The sequence below is a fragment of the Schistocerca gregaria genome, unplaced genomic scaffold (genome assembly GCF_023897955.1).
Source record: "Schistocerca gregaria isolate iqSchGreg1 unplaced genomic scaffold, iqSchGreg1.2 ptg000251l, whole genome shotgun sequence".
In the NCBI taxonomy this organism is placed as follows: domain Eukaryota; kingdom Metazoa; phylum Arthropoda; class Insecta; order Orthoptera; family Acrididae; genus Schistocerca; species Schistocerca gregaria.
The window spans coordinates 1,951,235-1,963,862 of record NW_026061759.1 but is presented as its reverse complement, the minus strand read 5'-3'; positions in this window follow the sequence as shown (position 1 = coordinate 1,963,862).

Genomic DNA, 12,628 nt, shown 5'->3' with positions numbered 1-12,628 from the left:
ATACCGCAGCACGCGACATAGCTTTGCAGACGATAAATGTAACCGTCTCAGAGAGAAAAGCGGCCAATGTGACGATCTGGCTTTAAGTCGATTCGATAACAAATGACGAAAACGGACGGATATCTCAGGTTTTTACTACATATGAACACCTTTCACATTCTCCCGTGCAACGCGGCTACCAGTCCTCCTTTCATGCAAAATCTTAAGGTCCTAGGTCATGTCCAAGCCACCAAAACTGGCTAAAAAGTGAATAATCGACGCCTAAAACTTGAATTGTACTACTTCTTACTGGCTATTACTTCAACTTAGAAGCTTCTTCTGTGTTCTACTATGGTGCTTTTAGTGTCTCCGCATACCGCAGCACGCGACATAGCTTTGCAGACGATAAATGTAACCGTCTCAGAGAGAAAAGCGGCCAATGTGGCGATCTGGCTTTAAGTCGATTCGATAACAAATGACGAAAACGGACGGATTTCTCAGGTATTTAGTACATATGAACACTTTTCACATTCTCCCGTGCAACGCGGCTGCTAATCAACCTTTCGTGCCAAATCTTAAGGTACTAGGTCATGTCCAAGCCAATAAAGCCGGCTAAAAAGTGAATAATCGACAACTAATACTTGAATTGTACTACTCGTTACTTTTTATTGCTTCAACTTAGAAGCCTCTTCTGTGTTCTACTATGGTGCTTTTAGTGTCTCCGCATACCGCAGCACGTGACATAGCCTTGCAGACGATAAACGTAACCATTTCAGAGAGAAAAGCGGCCAATGTGACGATCTGGCTTTAAGTCGATTTGATAACAAATGACGAAAACGGACGGATTTCTCAGGTTTTTACTACATATGAACCCTTTTCACATTCTCCCGTGCAACGCAGCTTCTAGTCCTCCTTTCAAGCAAAATCTTAAGGATCGACCTCATGTCGAAGGCACCAAAGCCGGCTAAAGATCAATAATCGATAGCCAAGACTTGAATTGTACTACTTCTTACTGGCCATTGCTTCAACTTAGAAGCTTATTCTGTGTTCCACTATGGTGCTTTTAGTGTCTCCGCATACGGCAGCACGCGACATAGCTTTGCAGACGATAAATGTAACCGTCTCAGAGAGAAAAGCGGCCAATGTGACGATCTGGCTTTAAGTCGGTTCGATAACAAATGACGAAAACGGACGGATTTCTCAGGTTTTTAGTACATATGAACACTTTTCACATTCTCCCGTGCAACGCGTCTGTTAGTCCTCCTTTCATGCAAAATCTAAAGGTTCCAACTCTTGTCCAAGGCACCAAAGCCGCTAAAAATCAATAATCGATAACCAAAACTTGAATTGTACTGCTTCTTATGGCTATTGCTTCAACTTAGAAGCTTCTTCTGTGTTCTACTATGGTGCTTTTAGTGTCTCCGCAATCCACAGCACGCGACATAGCTTTGCAGACGATAAATGTAACCGTCTCAGAGAGAAAAGCGGCCAATGTGACGATCTGGCTTTAAGTCGATTCGATAACAAATGACGAAAACGGACGGATATCTCAGGTTTTTACTACATATGAACACCTTTCACATTCTCCCGTGCAACGCGGCTACCAGTCCTCCTTTCATGCAAAATCTTAAGGTCCTAGGTCATGTCCAAGCCACCAAAACTGGCTACAAAGTGAATAATCGACGCCTAAAACTTGAATTGTACTACTTCTTACTGGCTATTACTTCATTTTAGAAGCTTCGTCTGTGTTCTACTATGGTGCTTTTAGTGTCTCCGCATACCACAGCACGCGACATAGCTTTGCAGACGATAAATGTAACCGTCTCAGAGAGAAAAGCGGCCAATGTGACGATCTGGCTTTAAGTCGATTCGATAACAAATGACGAAAACGGACGGATATCTCAGGTTTTTACTACATATGAACACCTTTCACATTCTCCCGTGCAACGCGGCTACCAGTCCTCCTTTCATGCAAAATCTTAAGGTCCTAGGTCATGTCCAAGCCACCAAAACTGGCTAAAAAGTGAATAATCGACGCCTAAAACTTGAATTGTACTACTTCTTACTGGCTATTACTTCAACTTAGAAGCTTCTTCTGTGTTCTACTATGGTGCTTTTAGTGTCTCCGCATACCGCAGCACGCGACATAGCTTTGCAGACGATAAATGTAACCGTCTCAGAGAGAAAAGCGGCCAATGTGGCGATCTGGCTTTAAGTCGATTCGATAACAAATGACGAAAACGGACGGATTTCTCAGGTATTTAGTACATATGAACACTTTTCACATTCTCCCGTGCAACGCGGCTGCTAATCCTCCTTTCGTGCCAAATCTTAAGGTACTAGGTCATGTCCAAGCCAATAAAGCCGGCTAAAAAGTGAATAATCGACAACTAATACTTGAATTGTACTACTCGTTACTTTTTATTGCTTCAACTTAGAAGCCTCTTCTGTGTTCTACTATGGTGCTTTTAGTGTCTCCGCATACCGCAGCACGTGACATAGCCTTGCAGACGATAAACGTAACCATTTCAGAGAGAAAAGCGGCCAATGTGACGATCTGGCTTTAAGTCGATTCGATAACAAATGACGAAAACGGACGGATTTCTCAGGTTTTTACTACATATGAACCCTTTTCACATTCTCCCGTGCAACGCAGCTTCTAGTCCTCCTTTCAAGCAAAATCTTAAGGATCGACCTCATGTCGAAGGCACCAAAGCCGGCTAAAGATCAATAATCGATAGCCAAGACTTGAATTGTACTACTTCTTACTGGCCATTGCTTCAACTTAGAAGCTTATTCTGTGTTCCACTATGGTGCTTTTAGTGTCTCCGCATACGGCAGCACGCGACATAGCTTTGCAGACGATAAATGTAACCGTCTCAGAGAGAAAAGCGGCCAATGTGACGATCTGGCTTTAAGTCGGTTCGATAACAAATGACGAAAACGGACGGATTTCTCAGGTTTTTAGTACATATGAACACTTTTCACATTCTCCCGTGCAACGCGTCTGTTAGTCCTCCTTTCATGCAAAATCTAAAGGTTCCAACTCTTGTCCAAGGCACCAAAGCCGCTAAAAATCAATAATCGATAACCAAAACTTGAATTGTACTGCTTCTTATGGCTATTGCTTCAACTTAGAAGCTTCTTCTGTGTTCTACTATGGTGCTTTTAGTGTCTCCGCGTACCGCAGCACGCGACATAGCTTTGCAGACGATAAATGTAACCGTCTCAGAGAGAAAAGCGGCCAATGTGACGATCTGGCTTTAAGTCGATTCGATAACAAATGACGAAAACGGACGGATTTCTCAGGTTTTTAGTACATATGAACACTTTTCACATTCTCCCGTGCAACGCGGCTGCAAGTCCTCCTTTCATGCAAAATCTTTAGGTACTAGGTCATGTCCAAGCCAATAAAGCCGGCTAAAAAGTGCATAATCGACAACTAATACTTGAATTGTACTACTTGTTACTTTTTATTGCTTCAACTTAGAAGCTTCTTCTGTGTTCTACTATGGTGCTTTTAGTGTCTCCGCATACCGCAGCACATGACATAGCTTAGCAGACGATAAACGTAACCATTTCAGAGAGAAAAGCGGCCATAGTGACGATCTGGCTCTAAGTCGATTCGATAACAAATGACGAAGACGGACGGATTTCTCAGGTTTTTACTACATATGAACCCTTTTCACATACTCCCGTGCAACGCAGCTGCTAGTCCTTCTTTCAAGCAAAATCTTAAGGTTCGACCTCATGTCCAAGGCACCAAAGCCGGCTAAAGATCAATAATCTATAGCCAAAACTTGAATATTACTACTTCTTACTGGCCATTGCTTCAACTTAGAAGCTTATTCATTGTTCCACTATGGTGCTTTTAGTGTCTCCGCATACCGCAGCACGCGACATAGCTTTGCAGACGATAAATGTAACCGTCTCAGAGAGAAAAGCGGCCCATGTGACGATCTGGCTTTAAGTCGATTCGATAACAAATGACGAAAACGGACGGATTTCTCAGCTTTTTACTACATATGAACACTTTTCACATTCTCCCGTGCAACGCGGCTGCTAGTCCTACTTTCATGCAAAATCTTAAAGTCCTAGGTCATGTCCAAGCCACCAAAGCCGGCTACAAAGTGAATAATCGACGCCTAAAACTTGAATTGTACTACTTCTTACTGGCTATTACTTCATTTTAGAAGCTTCTTCTGTGTTCTACTATGGTGCTTTTAGTGTCTCCGCATACCACAGCACGCGACATAGCTTTGCAGACGATAAATGTAACCGTCTCAGAGAGAAAAGCGGCCAATGTGACGATCTGGCTTTAAGTCGATTCGATAACAAATGACGAAAACGGACGGATATCTCAGGTTTTTACTACATATGAACACCTTTCACATTCTCCCGTGCAACGCGGCTACCAGTCCTCCTTTCATGCAAAATCTTAAGGTCATAGGTCATGTCCAAGCCACCAAAACTGGCTAAAAAGTGAATAATCGACGCCTAAAACTTGAATTGTACTACTTCTTACTATCTATTACTTCAACTTAGAAGCTTCTTCTGTGTTCTACTATGCTGCTTTTAGTGTCTCCGCATACCGCAGCACGCGACATAGCTTTGCAGACGATAAATGTAACCGTCTCAGAGAGAAAAGCGGCTTATGTGACGATCTGGCTTTAAGTCGATTCGATAACAAATGACGAAAACGAACGGATTTCTCAGGTTTTTAGTACATATGAACACTTTTCACATTCTCCCGTGCAACGCGGCTGCTAGTCCTCCTTTCAAGCAAAATCTTAAGGTACTAGGTCATGTCCAAGTCAATAAAGCCGGCTAAAAAGTGAATAATCGACAACTAAAACTTGAATTGTACTACTTCGTACTGGCCATTGCTTCAACTTAGAAGCTTATTCTGTGTTCCACTATGGTGCTTTTAGTGTCTCCGCATACGGCAGCACGCGACATAGCTTTGCAGACGATAAATGTAACCGTCTCAGAGAGAAAAGCGGCCAATGTGACGATCTGGCTTTAAGTCGGTTCGATAACAAATGACGAAAACGGACGGATTTCTCAGGTTTTTAGTACATATGAACACTTTTCACATTCTCCCGTGCAACGCGTCTGTTAGTCCTCCTTTCATGCAGAATCTAAAGGTTCCAACTCTTGTCCAAGGCACCAAAGCCGCTAAAAATCAATAATCGATAACCAAAACTTGAATTGTACTGCTTCTTATGGCTATTGCTTCAACTTAGAAGCTTCTTCTGTGTTCTACTATGGTGCTTTTAGTGTCTCCGCAATCCACAGCACGCGACATAGCTTTGCAGACGATAAATGTAACCGTCTCAGAGAGAAAAGCGGCCAATGTGACGATCTGGCTTTAAGTCGATTCGATAACAAATGACGAAAACGGACGGATATCTCAGGTTTTTACTACATATGAACACCTTTCACATTCTCCCGTGCAACGCGGCTACCAGTCCTCCTTTCATGCAAAATCTTAAGGTCCTAGGTCATGTCCAAGCCACCAAAACTGGCTACAAAGTGAATAATCGACGCCTAAAACTTGAATTGTACTACTTCTTACTGGCTATTACTTCATTTTAGAAGCTTCGTCTGTGTTCTACTATGGTGCTTTTAGTGTCTCCGCATACCACAGCACGCGACATAGCTTTGCAGACGATAAATGTAACCGTCTCAGAGAGAAAAGCGGCCAATGTGACGATCTGGCTTTAAGTCGATTCGATAACAAATGACGAAAACGGACGGATATCTCAGGTTTTTACTACATATGAACACCTTTCACATTCTCCCGTGCAACGCGGCTACCAGTCCTCCTTTCATGCAAAATCTTAAGGTCCTAGGTCATGTCCAAGCCACCAAAACTGGCTAAAAAGTGAATAATCGACGCCTAAAACTTGAATTGTACTACTTCTTACTGGCTATTACTTCAACTTAGAAGCTTCTTCTGTGTTCTACTATGGTGCTTTTAGTGTCTCCGCATACCGCAGCACGCGACATAGCTTTGCAGACGATAAATGTAACCGTCTCAGAGAGAAAAGCGGCCAATGTGGCGATCTGGCTTTAAGTCGATTCGATAACAAATGACGAAAACGGACGGATTTCTCAGGTATTTAGTACATATGAACACTTTTCACATTCTCCCGTGCAACGCGGCTGCTAATCCTCCTTTCGTGCCAAATCTTAAGGTACTAGGTCATGTCCAAGCCAATAAAGCCGGCTAAAAAGTGAATAATCGACAACTAATACTTGAATTGTACTACTCGTTACTTTTTATTGCTTCAACTTAGAAGCCTCTTCTGTGTTCTACTATGGTGCTTTTAGTGTCTCCGCATACCGCAGCACGTGACATAGCCTTGCAGACGATAAACGTAACCATTTCAGAGAGAAAAGCGGCCAATGTGACGATCTGGCTTTAAGTCGATTCGATAACAAATGACGAAAACGGACGGATTTCTCAGGTTTTTACTACATATGAACCCTTTTCACATTCTCCCGTGCAACGCAGCTTCTAGTCCTCCTTTCAAGCAAAATCTTAAGGATCGACCTCATGTCGAAGGCACCAAAGCCGGCTAAAGATCAATAATCGATAGCCAAGACTTGAATTGTACTACTTCTTACTGGCCATTGCTTCAACTTAGAAGCTTATTCTGTGTTCCACTATGGTGCTTTTAGTGTCTCCGCATACGGCAGCACGCGACATAGCTTTGCAGACGATAAATGTAACCGTCTCAGAGAGAAAAGCGGCCAATGTGACGATCTGGCTTTAAGTCGGTTCGATAACAAATGACGAAAACGGACGGATTTCTCAGGTTTTTAGTACATATGAACACTTTTCACATTCTCCCGTGCAACGCGTCTGTTAGTCCTCCTTTCATGCAAAATCTAAAGGTTCCAACTCTTGTCCAAGGCACCAAAGCCGCTAAAAATCAATAATCGATAACCAAAACTTGAATTGTACTGCTTCTTATGGCTATTGCTTCAACTTAGAAGCTTCTTCTGTGTTCTACTATGGTGCTTTTAGTGTCTCCGCGTACCGCAGCACGCGACATAGCTTTGCAGACGATAAATGTAACCGTCTCAGAGAGAAAAGCGGCCAATGTGACGATCTGGCTTTAAGTCGATTCGATAACAAATGACGAAAACGGACGGATTTCTCAGGTTTTTAGTACATATGAACACTTTTCACATTCTCCCGTGCAACGCGGCTGCAAGTCCTCCTTTCATGCAAAATCTTTAGGTACTAGGTCATGTCCAAGCCAATAAAGCCGGCTAAAAAGTGCATAATCGACAACTAATACTTGAATTGTACTACTTGTTACTTTTTATTGCTTCAACTTAGAAGCTTCTTCTGTGTTCTACTATGGTGCTTTTAGTGTCTCCGCATACCGCAGCACATGACATAGCTTTGCAGACGATAAACGTAACCATATCAGAGAGAAAAGCGGCCATAGTGACGATCTGGCTCTAAGTCGATTCGATAACAAATGACGAAGACGGACGGATTTCTCAGGTTTTTACTACATATGAACCCTTTTCACATACTCCCGTGCAACGCAGCTGCTAGTCCTTCTTTCAAGCAAAATCTTAAGGTTCGACCTCATGTCCAAGGCACCAAAGCCGGCTAAAGATCAATAATCTATAGCCAAAACTTGAATATTACTACTTCTTACTGGCCATTGCTTCAACTTAGAAGCTTATTCATTGTTCCACTATGGTGCTTTTAGTGTCTCCGCATACCGCAGCACGCGACATAGCTTTGCAGACGATAAATGTAACCGTCTCAGAGAGAAAAGCGGCCCATGTGACGATCTGGCTTTAAGTCGATTCGATAACAAATGACGAAAACGGACGGATTTCTCAGCTTTTTACTACATATGAACACTTTTCACATTCTCCCGTGCAACGCGGCTGCTAGTCCTACTTTCATGCAAAATCTTAAAGTCCTAGGTCATGTCCAAGCCACCAAAGCCGGCTACAAAGTGAATAATCGACGCCTAAAACTTGAATTGTACTACTTCTTACTGGCTATTACTTCATTTTAGAAGCTTCTTCTGTGTTCTACTATGGTGCTTTTAGTGTCTCCGCATACCACAGCACGCGACATAGCTTTGCAGACGATAAATGTAACCGTCTCAGAGAGAAAAGCGGCCAATGTGACGATCTGGCTTTAAGTCGATTCGATAACAAATGACGAAAACGGACGGATATCTCAGGTTTTTACTACATATGAACACCTTTCACATTCTCCCGTGCAACGCGGCTACCAGTCCTCCTTTCATGCAAAATCTTAAGGTCATAGGTCATGTCCAAGCCACCAAAACTGGCTAAAAAGTGAATAATCGACGCCTAAAACTTGAATTGTACTACTTCTTACTATCTATTACTTCAACTTAGAAGCTTCTTCTGTGTTCTACTATGGTGCTTTTAGTGTCTCCGCATACCGCAGCACGCGACATAGCTTTGCAGACGATAAATGTAACCGTCTCAGAGAGAAAAGCGGCTTATGTGACGATCTGGCTTTAAGTCGATTCGATAACAAATGACGAAAACGAACGGATTTCTCAGGTTTTTAGTACATATGAACACTTTTCACATTCTCCCGTGCAACGCGGCTGCTAGTCCTCCTTTCAAGCAAAATCTTAAGGTACTAGGTCATGTCCAAGTCAATAAAGCCGGCTAAAAAGTGAATAATCGACAACTAAAACTTGAATTGTACTACTTCGTACTGGTTATTGCTTCAACTTAGAAGCTTCTTCTGTGTTCTACTATGGTGCTTTTAGTGTCTCCGCATACCGCAGCACGCGACATAGCTTTGCAGACGATAAATGTAACCGTCTCAGAGAGAAAAGCGGCCAATGTGGTGATCTGGCTTTAAGTCGATTCGATAACAAATGACGAAAACGGACGGATTTCTCAGGTTTTTAGTACATATGAACACTTTTCACATTGTCCCGTGCAACGCGGCTGCTAATGCTCCTTTCATGCAAAATCTTAAGGTACTAGGTCATGTCCAAGCCAATAAAGGCGGCTAAAAAGTGAATAATCGACAACTAATACTTGAATTGTACTACTCGTTACTTTTTATTGCTTCAACTTAGAAGCCTCTTCTGTGTTCTACTATGGTGCTTTTAGTGTCTCCGCATACCGCAGCACGTGACATAGCCTTGCAGACGATAAACGTAACTATTTCAGAGAGAAAAGCGGCCAAAGTGACGATCTGGCTTTAAGTCGATTCGATAACAAATGACGAAAACGGACGGATTTCTCAGGTTTTTACTACATATGAACCCTTTTTACATTCTCCCGTGCAACGCAGCTTCTAGTCCTCCTTTCAAGCAAAATCTTAAGGATCGACCTCATGTCCAAGGCACCAAAGCCGGTTAAAGATCAATAATCGATAGCCAAGACTTGAATTGTACTACTTCTTACTGGCCATTGCTTCAACTTAGAAGCTTATTCTGTGTTCCACTATGGTGCTTTTAGTGTCTCCGCATACGGCAGCACGCGACATAGCTTTGCAGACGATAAATGTAACCGTCTCAGAGAGAAAAGCGGCCAATGTGACGATCTGGCTTTAAGTCGGTTCGATAACAAATGACAAAAACGGACGGATTTCTCAGGTTTTTAGTACATATGAACACTTTTCACATTCTCCCGTGCAACGCGGCTGATAGTCGTCCTTTCATGCAAAATCTAAAGGTTCCACCTCTTGTCCAAGGCACCAAAGCCGCTAAAAATCAATAATCGATAACCAAAACTTGAATTGTACTGCTTCTTATGGCTATTGCTTCAACTTAGAAGCTTCTTCTGTGTTCTACTATGGTGCTTTTAGTGTCTCCGCATACCGCAGCACGCGACATAGCTTTGCAGACGATAAATGTAACCGTCTCAGAGAGAAAAGCGGCCAATGTGACGATCTGGCTTTAAGTCGATTCGATAACAAAAGACGAAAACGGACGGATTTCTCAGGTTTTTACTACATATGAACACTTTTCACATTCTCCCGTGCAACGCGGCTGCTAGTCCTCCTTTCATGCAAAATCTTAAGGTCCTAGGTCATGTCCAAGCCACCAAAGCCGGCTAAAAAGTGAATAATCGACGCCTAAAACTTGAATTGTACTACTTCGTACTGGTTATTGCTTCAACTTTGAAGCTTCTTCTGTGTTCTACTATGGTGCTTTTAGTGTCTCCGCATACCGCAGCACGTGACATTGCTTTGCAGACGATAAACTTAACCGTTTCAGAGAGAAAAGCGGCCAATGTGACGATCTGGCTTTAAGTCGATTCGATAACAAAAGACGAAAACGGACGGATTTCTCAGGTTTTTACTACATATGAACACTTTTCACATTCTCCCGTGCAACGCAGCTGCTAGTCCTCCTTTCATGCAAAATCTTAAGGTTCCACCTCATGCCCAAGGCACCAAAGCCGGCTAAAACTCAATAATCGATAACCAAAACTTGAATTGTACTACTTCTTACTGGCCATTGCTTCAACTTAGAAGCTTATTCTGTGTTCTACTATGGTGCTTTTAGTGTCTCCGCATACCGCAGCACGCGACATAGCTTTGCAGACGATAAATGTAACCGTCTCAGAGAGAAAAGCGGCCAATGTGACGATCTGGCTTTAAGTCGATTCGATAACAAATGACGAAAACGGATTGATTTCTCAGGTTTTTACTACATATGAAAACTTTTCACATTCTCCCGTGCACCGCGGCTGCTAGTCCTCCTTTCATGCAAAATATTAAGGTCCTAGGTCATGTCCAAGCCACCAAAGCTGGCTAAAATGTGAATAATCGACAACTAAAACTTGAATTGTACTACTTCTTACTGGCTATTGCTTCAACTTAGAAGCTTCTTCTGTGTTCTACTATGGAGCTTTTAGTGTCTCCGCATAGCGCAGCACGCGACATAGCTTTGCAGACGATAAATGTAACCAATTCAGAGAGAAGAGCGGCCAATGTGACGATCTGGCTTTAAGTCGATTCGATAACAAATGACGAAAACGGGCGGATTTCTCAGGTTTTTACTACATATGAACCCTTTTCACATTCTCCCGTGCAACGCAGCTGCTAGTCCTCCTTTCATGCAAAATCTTAAGGTTCCACCTCTTGCCCAATTCACCAAAGCCGCTAAAAATCAATAAACGATAAACAAAACTTGAATTGTACTGCTTCTTATGGCTATTGCTTCAACTTAGAAGCTTCTTCTGTGTTCTACTATGGTGCTTTTAGTGTCTCCGCATACCGCAGCACGCGACATAGCTTTGCAGACGATAAATGAAAGCGTCTCAGAGAGAAAAGCGGCCAATGTGACGATCTGGCTTTAAGTCGATTCGATAATAAATGACGAAAACAGACGGATTTCTCAGGTTTTTACTACATATGAACACTTTTCACATTCTCCCGTGCAACGCGGCTGCTAGTATTCCTTTCATGCAAAATCTTAAAGTCCTAGGTCATGTCCAAGCCACCAAAGCCCTCTAAAAAGTGAATAATCGACGCCTAAAACTTGAATTGTACTACTTCTTACTGTCTATTACTTCATCTTAGAAGCTTCTTCTGTGTTCTACTATGGTGCTTTTAGTGTCTCCGCATACCGCAGCACGCGACATACGTTTGCAGACGATAAATGTAACCGTCTCAGAGAGAAAAGCGGCCAATGTGACGATCTGGCTTTAAGTAGATTCGATAACAAATGACGAAAACGGACGGATTTCTCAGGTTTTTACTACATATGAACCCTTTTCACATACTCCCGTGAACGCAGCTGCTAGTCCTCCTTTCATGCAAAATCTTAAGGCTCCACCTCATGTCCAAGGCACCAAATCCGGCTAAAAATCAATAATCGATAACCAAGACTTGAATTGTACTGCTTGTTAAGGCTATTGCTTCAACTTAGAAGCTTCTTCTGTGTTCTACTATGGTGCTTTTAGTGTCTCCGCATACCGCAGCACGCGACATAGCTTTGCAGACGATAAATGTAACCGTCTCAGAGAGAAAAGCGGCCAATGTGACGATCTGGCTTTAAGTCGGTTCGATAACAAATGACGAAAACGGACGGATTTCTCAGGTTTTTAGTACATATGAACACTTTTCACATTCTCCCGTGCAACGCGGCTGCTAGTCCTCCTTTCATGCAAAATCTTAAGGTCCTAGGTCATGTCCAAGCCACCAAAGCCGGCTAAACAGTGAATAATCGACGCCTAAAACTTGAATTGTACTACTTCGTACTGGTTATTGCTTCAACTTTGAAGCTTCTTCTGTGTTCTACTATGGTGCTTTTAGTGTCTCCGCATACCGCAGCACGCGACATAGCTTTGCAGACGATAAATGTAACCGTCTCAGAGAGAAAAGCGGCCAATGTGGCGATCTGGCTTTAAGTCGATTCGATAACAAATGACGAAAACGGACGGATTTCTCAGGTATTTAGTACATATGAACACTTTTCACATTCTCCCGTGCAACGCGGCTGCTAATCCTCCTTTCGTGCCAAATCTTAAGGTACTAGGTCATGTCCAAGCCAATAAAGCCGGCTAAAAAGTGAATAATCGACAACTAATACTTGAATTGTACTACTCGTTACTTTTTATTGCTTCAACTTAGAAGCCTCTTCTGTGTTCTACTATGGTG